This window comes from Melanaphis sacchari, unplaced genomic scaffold (assembly GCF_002803265.2).
Source record: "Melanaphis sacchari strain LSU unplaced genomic scaffold, SCAv2.0 Contig7_pilon_pilon, whole genome shotgun sequence".
Lineage (NCBI taxonomy): Eukaryota > Metazoa > Arthropoda > Insecta > Hemiptera > Aphididae > Melanaphis > Melanaphis sacchari.
Genome location: NW_020271560.1, coordinates 3,353,012 through 3,374,397, shown reverse-complemented (window position 1 = coordinate 3,374,397; position 21,386 = coordinate 3,353,012). Strand labels below are relative to the sequence as shown.

The 21,386-nt window shown below is 31.8% G+C and overlaps 1 protein-coding gene across 1 annotated transcript in view; it reads right to left on the bottom strand.

Moving 5' to 3' along the window:
- LOC112601610 (protein expanded) overlaps nt 1-16,663 on the bottom strand; it is a 33,987-nt gene extending 17,324 nt beyond the window's left edge. The window contains exon 1 of the mRNA XM_025349317.1: nt 16,047-16,663. The gene's annotated coding sequence lies outside the window, so the exon portion shown is untranslated. The remainder of the gene's footprint in view (nt 1-16,046) is intronic.
- Between the last annotated feature and the right edge of the window lie 4,723 nt (nt 16,664-21,386).

Here is a 21,386-nt window from a genome sequence, read left to right as displayed (position 1 = left end):
AATAATTTTATTTTCCGTTTAATAGAGATTATTTTTACTATTTGGATCACGAAAATTGTCCGTTTCCGTTTTGTAGAGGTTCCGTCTTAGAGAGGTTAATTTCATATATTATTTGAACCGGGACTATTGACATTTTCCGTTATAAAGAGGATTCCGTTTAATAGAGGGTCCGTTATAGGGAGGTTTTACTGTATTTAGATTCGCATGTTTATGAAACACATTTGTGGCCAAGAGAGCATCGTCTAATAAGTTTCAAAAAAAAAAATGCATAATGCATCAACTTTCGAGCACTAATAATAGCCAATTAAATAAACAAAAAGTATTCGATTAGTATGAGCCAAAAGTTAATTATTCCTTCGTGAATTGCTTCTAAAGTAGCCAACTATTATAGGGGTTGAAAAAAAGCTTCCTCTCGACTATCAAAAATTCTATCGACATAACTTTAATTAAAAACGGCCCGGTAGTTTTCAAGTTTGAGGACAAACAAAGAAACATTGATTTACACATATGTACTTATGATTAAATTAATATGCGCAATGCACAAATATTCGGACATTTACGTACACTATTCCGTTTGTGATAGCAGATAACCTACACCAACGCGCACGTGTACGAAAATAAAAATATAATCGTTTCATTGTTATTAGTGTTAATAATGTTATTATACACACAATATCCATAATATTATACCATGCGATAGTTAAATGTGCGCGTGTGTGTTCGAAGGCGTCAAACGATATGAGTTTACTTCAAAATAATATTATACTGCTTATGAATATTATGATAGGTAGGTGTATATCGTATATCGTATAATATTATATTTATATATTACAATTACATAATGATATGATGTACGAAACGCGGCAGAGAAACATTGCCACGGCAGCGTGTTTTTATTTCCATGCATACTGCTGCGCTTCCATCAAAAAAAAAAAAAAAAAAACCGTATTTATATAGGTAGATGGTATACTCGGTGTGTACACGAAACACAGGTACCTATATAAATACGCGGGGTCCCGGGACGAAAATATGTCAGAACCGAATGTTTTCCGACATGATGAATTCTAGTTTATTAATTATATAGTTCACTCGATATATATATATGTGTGTGTGTGTGTGTGTGTGTGTGTAATAGAATAAATTACACACACAACGTATATATATAAGTTTCATCGGTTCAAGGTCGGAGATGTATCTCGCCGAGAAAACGAGACCAAACCCCCGAACGCGCGCGCTCCCGGGCAGCGCTACACAGCAGCCTCGTCGAACGCGCGCCCGCCCGCTAATACGATATATTATATTATGTAGGTACCTATAACATCATGTATAATATAATATTTTTATTTTTTTTTTTTTATAATGAACGCATCGGACCCCAAACAACGACTGCGTTTCCACCGTATAATGCCCACATAATAATATTACACGCCGACTACACGTACGTACGTACATAATGATACAATAATACATAATATAATATACGCGCCCCAGCCACCGGGCATACCCGCAGCGCACGAGCCGTGTTCGTTGGAAACGGACGAAATCCAAAAAAAGAAAAAAAAACAAAACAAAACAAAAAAGAAAAAGAAAAATCACGAATTCCCTCGGAAACAAAAAAAAAAATAATAAACCGTTGTTTACCCGCGCGTTGTGTGTAAAATAATGCGTATAATATGACGTGTGCATTATATTATACCCCTCCGTTTCTCTAGCACCACTATAACGTCTAACCTAACCCGTGCGCATAGTGAAACTGGTCGTCGTCGACAAATCTCCGAAAACATTTCATTACACACAACGACGGCCGTATTATAATAACACTCGGCGTCCAGAAACTAATAATATTATAATATATATATATATACGCAGCACTGACCAACTACCATATAATTATAACGACTTTACATTAAATATACTATATCATATACGCTACACTACAAACATTACAAATATACATACCTTTAATATAATAGCCTATAGGTACCTACAATGTTATTAATTTATTACAGGTTTTATTTTATTTTTTTTTTTTTATTTTTTTCTAACTCGTTGCGGAATCTCTAAGTTAATGGCCGCCTGAATATTTGGTGATTTACGTGCGGCGCGACAGCGATCTTGCGCTAATCGCACAGATATTAACACGAACTCAAGCCATGCTAAACGATGCTAATATTCTTGGATGAATGACCGCTTGGAATTTCGTACACATGTATACATATATCTACCGTGTGCTTTTCCTCGGTACGGCGAACCGCCGTCGTCCGAGCCGCGGTGCAGTTTAATAATATTATGTTAATTACGTTATTTATACGTACTATATTTTATCCCCTGCAATATACACTTACTGTACAGAGTTCGTAGCTTACAGTAGTTACCTACTCATCTACACAAGACTGTTTTTTTCTTTTTGTAAATTCCTAACCGAATTTTATCACGTTATTACTACGGTGTGGGTATACGTATCTAAATTGTTTTTTAAGTACATAATATTATTAATGAATAACATTTCGATCACGTTAAAAATAACAATATTACAGTTCTTTATAATTAAGCACATGCATAAGAAGCAGCATACACAGAATACAATTATTTATCTATGACATACATGAAAAAAATATCTTTATCTGTTTATTTACATTACTGCAGGTTTTTACACTGCTGCAACGGTGGTATACATTTTGGAATGCATCAGATGGTAGGTATAGTGATTTGCCTGCAATGCGAAATCAGAACTATGCTCAAGACCACCACCGTACGCATAGTAAGCAATAATTACCATTTTTTTTTCTCCCCACAAAAACAGTATTTTATGTTTTACGCGTCAATGTATATATAAACGTGCAATTAAAAATTTCAAAAAAAATTGAAATTTTACATAAGATTATTACGATTATATATAAACATGTATATTATATAGTATACGAATGACTGTTTTTCCATAAAATAATTTAATATAATAATTATATCCCATAATAAACGATAAAATAAAAACGAAAGTAAACCCGTACAAGAATATAATATATAATAATAATAATTAATAACTAAAAAAAAAAAAATAAATAAAAACTAATACGACTGGCTAATTTACACGATTACATTATGTTGATGTTATTATGTGATCGACCACTATTATAGTATAATAACTACTACTGCAGCTACTGTGAGCTACAGCAAGGATGCCGACTAATTATGTAGTATCGAAATGCGCGCTCCGTAATAGCCGTTATTAAAATACCATAAAAATTGTTACATTTTTTACTGCTCCAACCAAAATCGTTTTTATTTCTTATTTCTATCTATCTCCGAGTATGTGTGGTGTATAATACACATCATGACAATGAAAAAAAATCACATCTAGACAACAACGCCGACTTGTCGCCACAGCGACGACGTCTTTATGCTCGTACAATGGTCCACGTGTGTATATATAGAGATTATATTATAGGTACATGCATAATATTATTATACTTGGTTTATAGTGCGTATAATATAGTGTTAAAATACGCACTAGCTGTCGTATCCGGTCAAGAAACGTGGTTATTATTATTTTCGACTAATTATTATTATTAATGTGACGACCGAACGCCGCGGACGAAGGGTAGGGACGACGGGAGACCTATATATTATAATGCGTGCCTATAATATATTGCTACGAGATCTTTGTTCGTTTTCTTGTGGAATGTATCATGTATATAATAAATAGGTGTATATATAATAATAATATAATATGATTTACGTATATGATGATACTAGTGTAATAACACAATGTCAGGCCGCTGAACACTCGAGATCGTTGAGCTTAACCGGTCGAGTCGTACTAGGTACTATATAATACTAGGTCTGGGTGATTATTTAAACTGCAGTGAACACTCACTATACCGTGAAGTATTAAAGTTTTTGAGTACGCTTAATACATCATTTGAAGTCATTAAGAAAAAATATATTTTTAATTATAATTTTTACTATTTTTCTTATAATTATTATCAACGTTAGCATGCATTTTTAAGATTCTAAACTCTTTCGAGCGTAAACACTAAACATCTATTTATAATTTCATATACTGTGATAGAATTTTTTTTTGTAGATAATTTCGGTGCATAAAAATTAAATTTTGAACGATTATTGTTTATTGGATAGTTGAAAGTTTTTTTTTTTTTAATTTTAGATAAATGTTCTATTGTATAATACAGCTAACTGATATTTTTTGTAGTACTCCTGATCCGCTCTATCGCTTCATCCACATTGCTGTATATTATTTTTATACACGTCACACACCCTACATATACACATACACACACGAATACGACGATACATATAATATTATATACATGTGATTTTTAAAGTAGGTATGATAATACTTCTTACATCTTAGAATAATAGTATATGATATATAAATGCATAAATGTATGGATGCGTATGTGTATCACTTCGATTTACAATAACTGTCCTTTCCCCCCACTAGAAAAACAATTTGACTGGGGGCGCGTTGACTGTCCGCTGTATGTAAAACGATCGCCTCTGGAATGACCGTGTAGTGCCCCAAAGGATCCACTCAAAATAGGTATTACACAGGTATGTGTATATACGCGCCATTGTTACGATATATTATATTATTGTGTGTTTATCGTGTATATACGACAAACGTGATAATATATTATAATATGTATACATACACATATCATCGATAAAGTCTCTGCGACTCTACATAATATTATAACCTATAGGTTATAACCAGTGCGCACTCTGAATATATATAAATATACATAAACAGATACCTCAATATTATGTATTTATGTACCACCGTGGTCAAAGGAATTCCGTTATTCTAGAAGTGATTTTTTTCCGCGGTGGCCGGTGATGATGCAACGCTCGTATTATTATTATTATTATCGTTATCATCATCATTATTATTATTATATGTACGCAAGCTTATATACACGTCACAGGACGACCGGATAGGTTCAAATATTATGTATACGTTATAATATTATATATAGGTACTCATGCACACACACAAAAACACACTGTAACCGCTGACCGACAACAATAAATTATCATTAAGTATTCCGGGCATGTCATCTTTACACGCGAATCCATAGTATCTAAATACACATTATATATTGATGTAATATGCCGTATACATATAAAATACCGCGACTATAATAATATAATACGACCGCTGACGACCTTAAGCGCGTTTCGTGGCAGTCCGCGGTACAGCGATAGATACAACACGATGGATCATGGATGTAAGTATACGCGCAGCCTATCGAGTATACATAGGTATAGTGGAAAAAAATAATAATGATCGTCTCGTCGTCGATATCGGGTTTATCAATAATAACCCATTGTCACGTTTTGTTTTGTTTTGTATTTCGTATTTTTATTTTATTATTATTATTATTATTATTATTTTTTTTTTTTGTATTATTTTCATTGTATCCAGGAAGTGTCTGAATACTAATCATGTGGAGTTAACTATATACATACTTCAGGAGAAAGTAAAACACCGGCATTTCACAAATTCCATCGTTTAACCGACACACACATACACAATCTCGATTATAAATATTATAATATCATATATTTTATATACAATATATTTAGGTCCATGATAGGATAAATTAATAACACATCATTAGTATTCTGGAATTCATATTCATATACAATATAAATAAATAATACAAACAATGATTTTTTTTTCTTAAAGATTTTACATTCTTTTTATAATAATAACATTTGATATAATTAATAAAATTGGTATGATTTTAAAAAATATTACTTTTTACTACAAACACTATTAACACAAGAATTTATGACACTAAAATAAATTATTTCCGTTATTTCCGGTAACTTTTGGAGTTTAGGTACAATACGAGCTGAGCATAGATAGGCTAAATACGAAAACTATCCCGGTAAGACACACTATACTATGTATTTTAAGCCTTTAGGTACGAATAATGAAGACTATTGTAGATATTTTTAACGCTAATAAGATTTGTATAGTACGTGTAATAAATTACACAGGTTATTTTAAATGAAAGCTACATTTCTATGATATATTATGGTAATAATAAACACACACACATATATATATAAACCGTTTAACTGATATTTTTGCTTATAACTATATAGGATCGTCTTGCAAAAAAAACCCTCCCGTTACATGTTACACTGGTACACGATATTACTCGTGTATGCATGAATTGGAGTAGCTAGTATCGAATTGGTTCCCGAGTCCTACCCCACATGCCGAATTGACTATTCCCGTAGCGATTCAGTAAGTCTGCAAAAAAAATGTGAGGAAATTATCATAGGTGTTTAGTGTTTAAAATACATTCTATATTGTAACCTGTTGATGGAATTCGCGAGCACCATGATGAACGCAATCCTCTGTAAAGTTTCATTATCGTTAAAAGGAAACCGTTCCCACTTTCTCAGCACACTATATTATTTATATAGATAAGTAGGTACGTTTATTATAATTGCTGTTGTATTAATTGCAGAAACTCGAAAACGCGTTCCAAAATACGTCACCGATGCTACATAATCAAACCTTAATATATTTTATTTTAAACTTTAACAGCCGAAACGAATGACGTTGTTGTGTTTATACAGCGAATAAAAAAATATGCAAATTCTATACGTGAGTTTTAAATTCATAATCAGTGATAAGAATAAATTCTCACGCTCTCAAGTGTAAATATTTTTTTTTTTTGATATTGATGTATAAAAACTGCTTGGGTGACAGTATATAAAAAAATTACAAGTGTCATTTTCTAAACGAGTACAAAATATAAACCTATAGGTATTCATAACAAACTTATGAATACTTAATATAGTTGAATACGTTTTTAAAACATCCATTACGTTTATAGTCTGTATAGTAAATTCGACGATGAAAATTATAATTTTTCAACTTTTTAATAAAAATCTAATGCAACGACTTAGGATCATTTACTATTTGTTGTGAGTATTCTTTTGAAATAATTTTAATCGTTCAGGACTGAACAATATATTTGACTTTTTTTACTGTACGATTTAATTCGTTTCTAATTTATTCAAAATTTATCACCTCGCAAAGTGCACAATGTCTTACTTCAACCGATATTTAAGTTAGGTTATTATTATTTGTCAATACCTATTGTTTATCAGTGTAAATTCGATTTGAATACTTAAATAGTATGACCAGTATTTAATTTATGTAAACTATGTTACATGGTATGCGTGTGTATTTTTCGATATTACGCATGTCAAATTTTTTACATTTCGTCGAAATCCGCAGTTTGACGAACGGAAAAGCAACTATTAGAATCAAAAAAGTATATTATATTAGCCTACAAAATCAACTTATATAATATATAATTTAATGATTCACCGTTAAGTGTTATGCGATCGTCGCGCCTAATGGCTACACGTAAGGCAAAATGTTCAAACACACTTATATATAATATAGAACGTGTGCGGTCTACACTTGCAGTTATAGTATACTTAATAAACACGCGCACGGATCTTCCACTTGACCGAGGCGCCGTCAACTCGACGAATATTTCCAACTAATATAATTGATGTGTATAACATAGTATAATGTATCTATATATCATTTACTTTCTAGTATATTCACGTCGCACACGACATTCCGATTTGACACATTAAAACCTATAACCGTGACCCGTGTAGTGTGTTCGAGTATATAGGATCGCGATTCGACTCGTCGAAAAAATCAGCCTACACGGAAGTTTCGTCCACGTAAATATTGTGATAAGTAAGGCTAGGATTTAAATGCAATAAAAAATTGTAAAACATGTAATTAATACTATATAAACAAAAAAAAAAATTCACACGGTTTAAAATTAATTAAATAATATTCTTAACTATTTACGCTATTCAAATGTAATACATAAAACAATTACAAAATGGTGTTTTAAATTTTCAAAACTAAACGGTCTTCTGTTAGACCTTAATATATACCTTAAATAGGTATATTTTTGAACAGCGTTAATACATACTGTCGCATGATAAATACGTCTAGAAACTAAATATATCATAAAATAAGTATTTTTCGCATTTTTATAATCAAAATATGCAATAATATTAATTTTATTCAAAATATACATTAATATGCATTTTGTCCAAAATATGCAAAAATATGTAAAATAAAATCTCCACTGTTTATTTCACCATTAAGTGATTCGTGGACATAACTTAGAAAAGTAATAATCAGAAGTTGCAAAAAAAAAAATATACTGCTGCATATAAATTCTAGTCCTATGGTGATAAGATATATTTTGATCTTCGGGAGTCTATTTTAGTCATAGGGCTTTAACCGAAGATTGAATGTTTAGACAGTAAGACGTACATTTATTATATATAAAACACGTTTGGTCCATCGGTTTTTCCAATCATTTTATTTTTTTTAAAGGTAATTTTTCAGTAACATTTGAATTACAAGGAAATAATATTATAAAGTTTAGAAATCGAATCAATATTAGTGTTAATTTCTTAGTTATAACTATTATAAGTAAATATCTAATTATCTGTTATTATATAAAAATGATAATACCAAGTACAAACTGTAATGCTTGTTACATATGTAATACTTACAGTTATTATAAATAGTCAAAAATAAAATGTTTGAAAAATGTTCTACTTAATATTATAATTTTAAGATTCGACGTTAATTGTGAACGTGAGTTATTTTACTTTTAATTATTTGTAATCTTATTAGTTATTTGTATTAGGTATTGTCGTTTTCTTAAAATAAAATTCTTTTAAATATTAAATAACTAGAATTATTGTTTCTTAAGTTAACTAAAAAATGAACTAATATTAAAATGATTGAAATTGCTGAGGTATCAAACGTTGTATAGCTAATAGGCACCCTGCAGAGACTAAAATATGTACTATATCTTGAGAATGCCTCACCCATATGTGTTGTCACCGTTTTTATTATGTACAAACTGTACAATAGGCATATATTTGCGTTCAGCAAAATCCATTTAATGTTGTAGTTGTTAGCTTTAATATTAGAATCAATATACCAGATTAAAAATTAAACGCAAGAATATTATCAAGGGCATATTATTATCACAATATGATTTTATTAATAATATAATTTTAAAGCGAATTATGAATATTTTAAAGCTATAGCTCACTTTAAAATTATAATAATATCAATAAAAGCCTGTAAGGTGCTCTAAAATATTCTTATCTTTAAGTTTGATAACAATAAAATTAACTCAAATATTCAAGATAACGTGTAAGAACACAAAACATTGAATTCGCCGATTGAAAATGTTGTATTAAGACGGTGACAACAAATGTGGACGAGGCGTCCTCTTGAAAATTTCCAGTGACTAAACGTCCGTTAACTCGGTGTTATGATGGAGACGGACGGTCCATTTACCCGCGAGTGTTCGTACAAGACGCACGCAGGCGCGGTTTTAAGGCATGGACACTTACATCACACGAGCTCGTTTTTTATTAGCAAACCGAACGAAAAAAAAAAAATCGTTCTTAACGATAGGTCAGAGTAACGATAATATCATGGTTGTATGACGCAAGTCGAATATCTCTCACAAGAACCGTTCACGCTTTTCGAATCTCTCCGAAAAAGTCGAATGCGGCGGCCGTATGATAATGTAACGCTTATAAAAATACCTATACTCATATACATATTTATATATTTTATATATATGTAGGTACACACGCGAGATATTATTATTTATACATTATATTTTTTTATTATTGTATAATATTGCGATATGTCTCTGCGGACGCGCACGGTAAACGTGTACCACTGTACCATACCTATATACCAATTTATCGCGTGCACAACGAAAATATAACACGAAATAATATTATACTGTATAATACACACCGCGCGCGCGCGCGCACCGCTGTTGAATAAAAATTATTGTTATTCCTTTTTTCCAAGTATGCGCGCGCGCGCGTAATATACGCGTCTTCGGCCGACTCGAACGTACGCGTATATATTTCCCCCCCGTACCGGACCGAACCGGTTCTTCGCGCGCGCGATCGCGGTTAAAATGTAATTCGACGCGTTGTTTTCGTATATACTGTTGTTCTTCGATTTATCTACCCCGCGTGGAATGTTATTGTGTGTGTGTGTGTGTGTGCGTGTGTGAGTGTGTGTGAGTGTGTGTCATTTATTATTGGCACGACTTTTTGACTTTTGTCTTTTGATTTCATATTATTATTAATGTGTGTGGAAGGTGTACGCACGTAATGATCATACATTTTGTTGTCGTATACACGCATGTGGATGTACCGTGATTTTTGTCATAAACAACAAAAAAAAAAACCCACGTCTCCACGGTTCTTGCCCCTCGCCTCGACGTCTGCCGGGGTAGAGTCCCGAAGGAAATACAAAAACCTCTTGTCTGCAGTGCGATGAGGTTGGGGGGAGGTTATAGTAGCGCATACACCATCGTCTTATACGTATAGCAGCCACCGGTAGAATAATAATAATAATAATAATAATAATAAGAAGAAGAAGAAGAAGAATGATCGCCTCGGGAGAGGAGATGAGCGCGTTCGGAAAACAAAAAAAAAAATTTATTAATAATAAAATCAGAAAAAAATAAATATATATATATAGTTGTGGATACCTTCGACTACAGCGGGTTCATATTATTATTATTATTATTATTATTATTATATGTTTATATCAGATCGACGACGATTGCGTTGTTTGATCAGAATATGTATGTGTATATAAACACACGGTGCGAGAGTGAGAGACTTAGCGTGAGTGAGGAACGGGTGGGGCCGTCGCGGGTGAGAGGGGTTGGCGGTTGCTGCCGCGGGGGTGTAGTGGGGGGCGGGGTCACGAGCCGACGACATTCCTACGCTGCTTTGGAGGGAGCGATCCGGCCCTGGAATGCGGTCGACCTTTTTCCCGCCCGTCTACACACGCACACAGACACACACTTATACTCACGTCGGATCCCCAGAGACCAGGTGCGTGACCAGGTGCCGACTATACAATACCTATACATACACACTCCAACACGCGTAAATACACGCATTCAAACGCAAATATGTATGTGTGTGCGTCGTAAATGCGATATAATATGATGTACGCGAAAACCATGTGTGTGTGTGTGTGTGTGTGTGTGTGTGTGTGTGTGTATAATATAATCTTATATGAAAAATTGTTAAAATCGCAGCGCAGAAAATATTCGCTGCATCGCGTGTTGATGACGTAAACTGAAATCGATTCGGAGACGGCGGGTACAACCCGGTGGTATTATACGCACAGCCGCACAGGTGTATTTAAGAGTGCACAATAGTAAATAATAACATTACAATATAATACATTATACTATGTATTATATAAAAAGGTCGTTACGTCCGTGGTCCATCGAGTAAAGGTCTTAGTAGTAGCACATTGCTGGTATACCTGCAGATTTTTCATCTCCCCGCAGCACAATATTATAAATTTGATACCACTATAGTCGTGTTGCGCGCGCGCGCGTGTGTGTGTGTGTGTGTGTGTGTGTGTGTGTTAAGTAATAAGAGTAAATCTGCAAAATTTTGACAACCAATCCCCAAACGTTAACGATAAAATAATATTATTCCCGTATCTTACTGCACGAAAAAAAATAAAAAATAAACACCAAAAACTACTTAACGGAAACACAATCCTCTCGCTCCCGAAACACGAAAAATATTTTTATATCAACTGAAAATGTTGGTCCCATTTTACCCGATCGTTAGGATGCACTGGATACCAATCTAATAAACCCACTTAAGATATCCCATAACAATAATATCAATTTTATTTTGACCAAGAAAAAAAACATCTGGGTAAAATTCCTGAAATACTCAAATATACCAACTGGAAACTATATGATTATTACGACTCTCGTTAATAGCTTGGACACCGTTTAATTGGCTAATGTTATACAGAAATTAAAAAAAAACAAAATATATCAAGATTTGGTTCATTAGAAATACATATAAATGTTACTTTTGACAAATACAACAGACACTACATGTGAACTAATTAAAAAAAGATAACTTTTCAGTTATATTGATTTGCTATACGTCATTAAATGAAAGTATTTCGTAATATTATAAGTGTGACTAACGAATCTCTTATTTAGTTATTTCCTGATAAATTACTAAAAGCATTGAGCTATTCTTTATAATTTACCAAACTAAATATACACAATATTTTGTCTACGTGTCAATCATGAAAGCCATAGAAAAAAATATGTCATATGGATACAAACAAAATATGTTAATAATTTATTAATAAATATGAATTAAAAAAAAAAAATGTTAGCTAATACAATAAAAATTTAAAATATTTAAAAATTCAGAATTCTTGATGATTTCGTGTATGTAAATCAAGAAATATTTAAACCTAACTAATGAAGAATAACCTTAAAGCTATTTTTATATAGACATAATAATTTAAAATTGAAATACCTATTGATTACTATTACAAATAGCATGTTTTGTAAAATTGTGTAACTTAAATAATTTTTAGTCCATATGATAAAAATGGTTCTCAAGGAGCGATATTTAAACTCAAGACAATATAATTTAAAATAGTTTTGTGTTTTCTACAACACATCGGGACAAAAAGTCTTTATGATTCTAAAAAATTGTATATTTGTAAATAAAAAGAAGTGTAGCTAAGCAACTATATTCATGACAAGTATTAAATACGCAGTTAAATAGTACAATGTAATATATATACCTAAGTACCGTTTTAAGTCATTAATTAATTTTAATAATTTATAATATATTGTAGGAATTTAGTATAATATGTGTGTATTTATAGTTACATTATTATATCTTGAAAATTCTAACTCTTATTAAACTAATAATGCCAAATAATTAAATGCCCAATGTCGTTAACACTTTTACCAATGATTTTTTTTTCATTCCGTTAATGGAAATTAAATCACTATAGGTATCAGTGGTGTACTAGTGGATATAAAATGAAATACGGTTACAGAACAGATGTTTAAAATCATCCTCGATGGCGCAAAAGTCGGTCAATATTATTCTAGTACAACGATGTAACTGCATGCTGCATCAGTGGCGACGACTCAGCGTCGGTTATTATTATTTTATTTTTCATTTATTTATTGCTAATCGCACACTCACCAAAGTTATTACTTGTGTAGTGTGTCGAATTCTGTGGACGTTAATGTTAAGTAAACAATTTTTTTTTAGCTTACTGTTTTTAGAGACAGTACATCCCATGGGTCATGACTCGTTCTTATATTATGGTATGTCTATGCGAATGAGCAAAAGAAAAAAACCATAGTATACATTATACGGTTCTCGGTAAATTATTACATATTTTTTTTTTTTTGTCAACAGCGACGAAAACGATTTTGCAGTCTCTCACATTATATTATACAACATATACTATACATTATGTACTAAACAGCTAATAATATGTAAAATGTTGTGTACGAGCAGCCTTGAAAAATCGATTCTTTTCAATAGAGGGGGGGGGGGCATTATAACAACATTAAATCGGTTAATGAATCCAAAAAGTGACATAATATGAATAGGAAGCTAATTGTAGTATAGCCAAAAGGCTCGAAATAATGTTATATTCGCATGCGTTTTATTATTATACCAAAGTGTATTAACTAATATATATAAAAACCAACAAACAGTAGAACACGTGGCTAATTAGCTATTCTGGAAGAGCAAAAGCGGATTTATGAAACTACCGTACTACGCGATGACAACAACGCGTTGTTTTTCTTTTTTTTTATTCATATCATTTATGATACATAACATGTTATATCCATCTTAAGTGTATATAAAAACACGTAGAAGTATGAGTGTGTGTGTAATGTGTATGTACTATGTGTATAGTGTATAGTAGCTGATTATGACTGTACACTATATAGACCTGTCACCAACTCTCATCAAGTCTTACATTATCAATGATTTTGTATATTTACGTTTTTGAGTTGATATACTTTAAACAAACGAAGATTCATCGTAAAACAATAGGAACAACATTTAAATAACTGTATTGTAAGTTCGTGATATTATTATCACGTGATGTTATATTTTTTGGTAAATATTGAAAAACAAATCGTTTTAATAATAGAAATTAAATATGATGTGAATGGAAAAAAATATTAGTATTATAAAATAAATTCTACATAAACCCTATAATGCATTTGTAAACAATATATTATAAATTATTATGAATCGTATATTAATGTCAGTATGTTATAAATTTTTCAAAGTTACAGCGGGGTGTACGGGGCAGCTATAATGGGCGGTGGTGGAGGCGGTAACATACTCGTACATAACTGCGTGCAGCAACCAGCTCGCGATAAGGAGAGACGCGGACCATAAATCTCCATCAGATCGAGTTACACCACGATTTACTGCCAAAACAGGTATTCGTGTTGAATAACTATTTTTCCGTCGTCGGACCACGCGAAGCATCCGTAGAGAAACGACCTCTGAGAGGCGCGACGACGGTCGTTAAATTTTGGGATTTGGGAGTCTCCAACGCGTTTCTTATATTACAACAACTATAAAATGAAACCCATTTATAACCAGTGGAATTTTCTTGTGTTTCTAACTACAGGCTTTCGAAAATATATTATACGGCGTGTAGGACGTACGCAGCAATGCAGGTACACAATGCTTGCGCGGACAAGGTGACGGCGCGGGCCACGCACTGCAAGCCCGTCGGTCCGCAGAAGTATAATGGTATTATATAGATACATATAACAATATTATTATATTACTATTATTAACGTTTTGAATTCGCAACGTTATACAACGCATATACGGTTTAAAGTATGTTATACCTTAAGGTATCTCCGTGTATTATATCGGCCGTCAATATCGCTATCCGTTGAATTCCAAACCCTGTACACTGTGATGGAGAAAACATACAATAATATAAATTAATTTATACTCCCAAGAATAGTTTCAAACCCGTAAGCTCATTCCCCATGTATATTATATTATAATAATAATATTATGATAATATTTTAGAAAATATATCTGTTAATAACACCACATGCGTGCATACGCACAAATTTTTATATTCTCGTACACGCGCGCTACATTATAATATACACTTATACTATACACACACGCGCACGCGGCGCCAATGGATATTGTAAATGTGTGCGTATAATATAAAGTGAGAGTTGACACCTTGTTATTGAGATTCCAACGTGTGTTTGATATTATATATGTGTATGGAAACGAGTTTATCTCTCCTATGGATTTTGACATTTTGTTCGCAAATAGGCCTACTAGTTCGGATAGACGTTTAAAAAAATGCTTTAACATTAATAATATATAAACACTATAAGCATTACCTACGGTAAAAGTATCATATTATTATGTTATTATGCTACTTCTGACAACAATATAATATACCCGACGACACAACATTTTTTTCCTGAGTTCGTAGAATTAGGAAAACGTACGTGTATATTATTATTCTATCGGCATCGACCCTATCCAGTTTCCTATACCACAGGTACCGAAAAAAAATACCATTCTAATGTCAACGGCGTCGTATATGTTTGTTATATAAGTATCTACGTCTAAACGTCTTGTCGTTTTCGTTACCGGCCTACACACACAAGCATTAATACATGTTTCATACACATAACAATATGCACGCTCGAATTTCTGGTACAAAAGATGATTTTTGAAATTTACTAAAGTCTTGTAGAAGAGGTGAGAGACGTAATACGCGTCTATTTTCCCGAGAACGTACTTAAACAATATCATAACAACGATATCTTATACAGCTAACGTAGTAATCCCATCAATTAAATTCGTCCTGCGTGTTTATGCGCGTGTTCGCCGAAAACAACAACGCGTGTCTATCATATTTTAGCATCCTCGTTAGTCGTAATAAACGCAAGACGTGATAAAAAGTACGTGTTTATAATATATACCGTATATTATACACATTACATGCATTTTTAGGCTTTGTAATCAAGGGGAGAAAAAAGGGGTTTAATCGGACCAGCCTCAAACCCTATACTAATTCTTACCTTCATGTGGGTCCTTCAGTGACGGGGATGATTTCGACGTCGACCGCGGTCGTCGTCGTCGTCGTCCTGCATCATCTCAGCAATCGGCTATCACGTCATACAAGACGACGACTTGGATACGGGTAGGTAGGCGTACGCACCACTGTGCTTGTCGACAAACGGTTTTCTCGCGCAGTTGTCGGGGCGTAAAACGAAATCAAATAACAAAAATAAAAATCGAAACGCGCGGCACTGCAGTCTCGTACGCGCACGCGTGCGTGCGTATGTATGTATGTTTACTAATGAATCTGTCAGGCGTAAAAAAAACTCGGAAAAACGTCGTCACTGATGGGCGATGGGAGGCGGCGCGGGTGCAACAGGGATCGAGAGGAAATGGGCGCGAAACAGCAAAATATGGCGACGGCGGAGCGGAACGATGCGGATGGCTGGCACGACACACGAGGATTGTGCTTCTGCGACCACGGCGAGCGGTCGTCTGGTGCGCGCACCGAACTGCACGGACGGGCTCGGCGTTGTCCGACGATGAGGTGATGGTGGCGGTGTGTTCAACGTGGTGGCGGCGGTGGTTGTAGAGTAGGAGGACGACGACGACGACGACGACTACGACTACTACGACCGGTACCAAACAAAACTGAAACCGAACGACTACAATAATAATACGCGACGATGGCTATGCGTATAATATTATACCCATTCGACTGACCGATGGCCCCGTCAGTGGCGGTTATGTCGCTGCAACATCAGAGGTTCTCAGAATGGATTTGATTGTCCGACGCTGTGCTCGGGATACCGTCTCCTGCGGTATGCCTGGGCTTGTACATCACCTATGTCGTATGGTCTTGTACAATATTATCATTGATTCCTTATCGTGTATTCTATAACTATGAAATATAGTGAATTTTTTTTTTACTGGTATAATGTTTACATAGCAATCAATACCTATATTATAGTTTTGATTTAGGTACAAGATGATTTGCCAAGCGAGCACATTCGTTTAATAAAATTCTGTTTTTTATGGTTTTTTATGGTTTTTTTTTTTATATTTTAAGTATACTTACCGAAGCCCTACAGAAGACTATACTTTCAAACACTTGAATTTATACCGTTTATAAGGATTGTCCTGGATCGGTAAAACTTTTCTTTTTTTGTTCAAACAAGAACTGTATAAGTTGTTAAGCGGAATGCAGATTATTATTTTTAATTTTTGATATTTACGTAAATCGAAATGCAAACAAGTAATTTCTGTTCCGAATAATTATTATATTTGATATAATAATCTAACCTCTAACCTACTACAGAGTTGGGACTAGGGGTAATAGTCCACAATAATGGGTTTGAAGACAATGTGGAAAGTATAATGAATCCAGAACTTTTGTGATTATAAATTAATGTTAATACACATATAATATTGCTAATATTATGTAGCTTTATGTTTGTGATAATTGTTAGGATCTTAAGTACATAATATATTTTATATTTTCAAATGACAAATTGTTATCAAGGATTAATACTCTTAGTACATAAAGTTTAATAATTAAAAAACTAGTTGTAAGAATTATTCTGATTTAGACTTTGAATCTATCAATATTCTCGAAAAATGTGCTTAACAAATTTAAAGGAAATAATTAAAGTTTTCTTTTGAAAAATGTAGAAAAAAGTTAGTTCACGGGTACTTCTTACATAAAAACTATTAACGTTGTATTTTTTAATTCAAATTGTATATTGTTTTTAAATATTTGTTAAAAACTTAAAAGTATATCAAGTCCGAATACTTGACTCGTTTGGATAAAAGTTTTCACACTACTAAGCGGAACCTGAGTGCAATAATTGGTGTATTGACAGTTAAAAATTCAAATATATTAATGTATATTATAAATATAACTTATATATTACGACGGACGTTTGACGTGCTAGTGCAAACGGTTATCTAGTATCTACCGATATTTTTATTTTTGAAACAACTGGTCCATGCCCAGTCATTTGCGGGCCAGAGATAATGTAATATTATAATATATCTATTGATCACCATGCGAATACGTTTTTTACTTGTGTGAGTTACGATTATTGAAGGTATTTGTGTCGCGTATAATCGCGTACGTGAATTTTATAACGCATTGAATAACTATAAACACGAATTACGACGATATAATAGTGTAAGTCAAGGATAAGCGAATAATTTATACGCGTTCGCATAGAGTATTTGTGTATATAACATACACATATTATATTGTATATTATTACTCAGAATATTTTGAATGTGTATATTATATATGAGAGGTATTCTATAGGTAATAATATTACCATTTTACGCGCTGTTTATACTATTATAAATATATAATAACAGTATACGTCTAAATGTATATCGTTTGTATAAAATATTTTATAAGATTTTTTTTATTTATTTTTATGTAACCGACTTTGTTTATAAACGACTTGTGAGTCATAATACAAAATAATATAGATAAATATAAATAATAACTAGAAAGCTACATGAAACAAATCATCGATATGTAATAAGCTTTAAATTATATAGGTATAATAAAATCTGTCCTAAGCGGAATTGCAAGGGACCGATAAAAATTTCCGTTTTAAGCAGGAGTTACAATATTCTGCATGATTAAGATTTAAGGTTATAACATTTTCCGGCCAATAATATAAACTAAAATGTTGAAAATTAATAAGTATCATATAGGCTACAATAAATTTTAATATTTAGTAAATAATTACATAATATTATATATTAATTAGATATTTAAAAATAATGATAAATTTCAATCACAAAATTTGAAGAATATAATATTCAGCAGGTATTGATTAAATAATAATATAATAAAATAAAGTAAACAGATTAAAATACAATTAAAAATTCTGAAATTCGTGTAAAGTTTCGTCCAGTTTTTTCTTTAACATTAACAACTTTCTTCTATAAATTTCATTTTTTTAAACAAATCTTTGAAGACATAGTGAGAACAAGTAAAACCTGACGAAAGACAGGGAAACTACGACTATACGGTGTGACAATAATGAGCATTGATGAATGATGATATAGATTCAGGATAAAATGTAGTTATCTATCGACACGTATTAATATTGCTAACCTTAATAATTGTTTAATAACAAAATAAATTTATGTATTATAAATATTTTTGTTCATTTTATGATATATTTTTCCGTTTGTTAATGTGTATATGATTTACTGGTCCAAAAAAAGCTTTCCATTTTATGTTAGACAGGTTCTGTTTTATCAAAGGTTTAATCCTATGTTAAATTATAGAAATCTTCCGGGACCATTATAAATTTCCACACAGAACAGGATTCCATCCTAACAAGGGTCCGTATAAGACAGGTTTTACTATAAATTTAACCACCTCGGTTTTGCTTATAGGGTCTTATTCGCTTGTCATGTAATTGATGGTTGAACGAATACGAGTTTTCAAAAATATCCATCACATATACAATTATAAGTATCTATCGGTTGTGGTTGATAATTTTAAAATTAAATTTTAAGCTATTCCAGAAAAAAATTATGATATAAATATTTTTAAATACCCATTTAATACAATATATTATATAATTTCCTTAAACCTATTATGTAAAGACAAATTAATAACGATCATCGGAAAATGTTAATGAAATTTCAGCACTTGTAGTAGACCTTTGCTTGATGGTATATCATGGAGTTCTCAAATGCCAAATAATATGCACAACTGTCCTTTCGTAACAGTGTGACACTTGAGTCATGAGGCTAATCGAGTACTCAACACTAGGTCTTTGTATCCTGCCTAGATCATTTGCCAGTAAGTAATAATTGTATAAACGCATAAAACGGGCGTTAATATTTTATGGAGTGTAAATGCAAAATTTGTGTAAAAATCTGATGAAATATTGTATACCTACCTCAACAGTCAACGTTAATGGGACAATCGTTGCCCGTTAGTGATAATATAGTCTTCAATCTTTTTACTCTTTGCGTGTATAGGTAACAAACTCACTTGCTATATGTACGTATAGTCTTATAAACACATAAAACCTACATTGTGCACGCACCGCGCAGCGATTATGCATTATGCAAAGACTTCAGTGAACACAAAACAAACATCAAACGACATTTTTAACGCACGCGTTGATGTCGAGGTCGCCTATATAATACGGAGGAATTAACTAAACCATTTTGCATTCAAAGAGGAAGATAGTAATTTATTTTAAACACGTATTTTTATTCATTGAAGAAATAAAAAAAAAACAATTTTAAATTAATCCATAACTGCAGTTAAGATAAATAAAGACATTCAAAGACAACGTCATCATTGATTGAATACACACAAAAAATTCACTTCTATAAAGTATACTTACAATATAAAAGTTCTATCATCTTAATACACGGGAAATAGTATTGAATTATTTAACCGTAGTTTGTAGCTTTAATCTTTACAATATATTATAATACGATTGTGATTTGTAAGTGTTTTTAAGTTCCATGATTATTTAATCATATTTATGCAGATTTGAACTTTTGATTCGTAAATTTTCTCAATGTCCTGCAATTATACCACAAAAATTAATTTATGAATAAATTTTTTTAAATAAATAAATATCTTTTGATTATTATTTAGGTATCCTCCTATATATTTATGGGATAATACTATTTATGCATAATTCATTAACATATTTTTTTTTTTTGATTCCGCGTAATAACAATTTACAGTCACCTTATTTCGAATATTAAATTGACAACATAATACAATAATTACATTTAAAATATAAACTATAAATTTTTATACATTTATTTTAATTTTCTAATTATTTTTCATATTTGTTACTGTTTAGATCATAAGATAAAATCTGAATACCACTGATCTAGTTATGACTTGTAAAATTGTAGCAATAAATACAAATAAATATACCACATTTATTTCTGAGTATTATCGTACGTATTATCAGATTGAATTTGTAATAGAAATTAATAATTTGAGAAAATATATAGATAATAAATATGTTTTTTAATCTATACAATCGTGTCTATGCTTTTAAATCAAAACTTTCTATATTTAATTGCCTTGCGTTGAAGTTCCTGAATTTAATAAAATCAGCATTTTTATACAAAAGTAAGTTTAGAAAAAATGTTAATTTATTTTGCTGAGTGTTTTTATTAAAATAATGATCAGTATAAAAATTAAAACCTATATTAAATTATTAAATTCAAATATTTTCTTTAAAATAATTAAATAAATTATTTGAAAGTATTGTACTATAATGAAATATATGTCAAAATATAAATTTATAAAATTTATAAAAAAAAAAAATGTGACAATAAACTGAATTTCCAAGTTTTTTGACTTA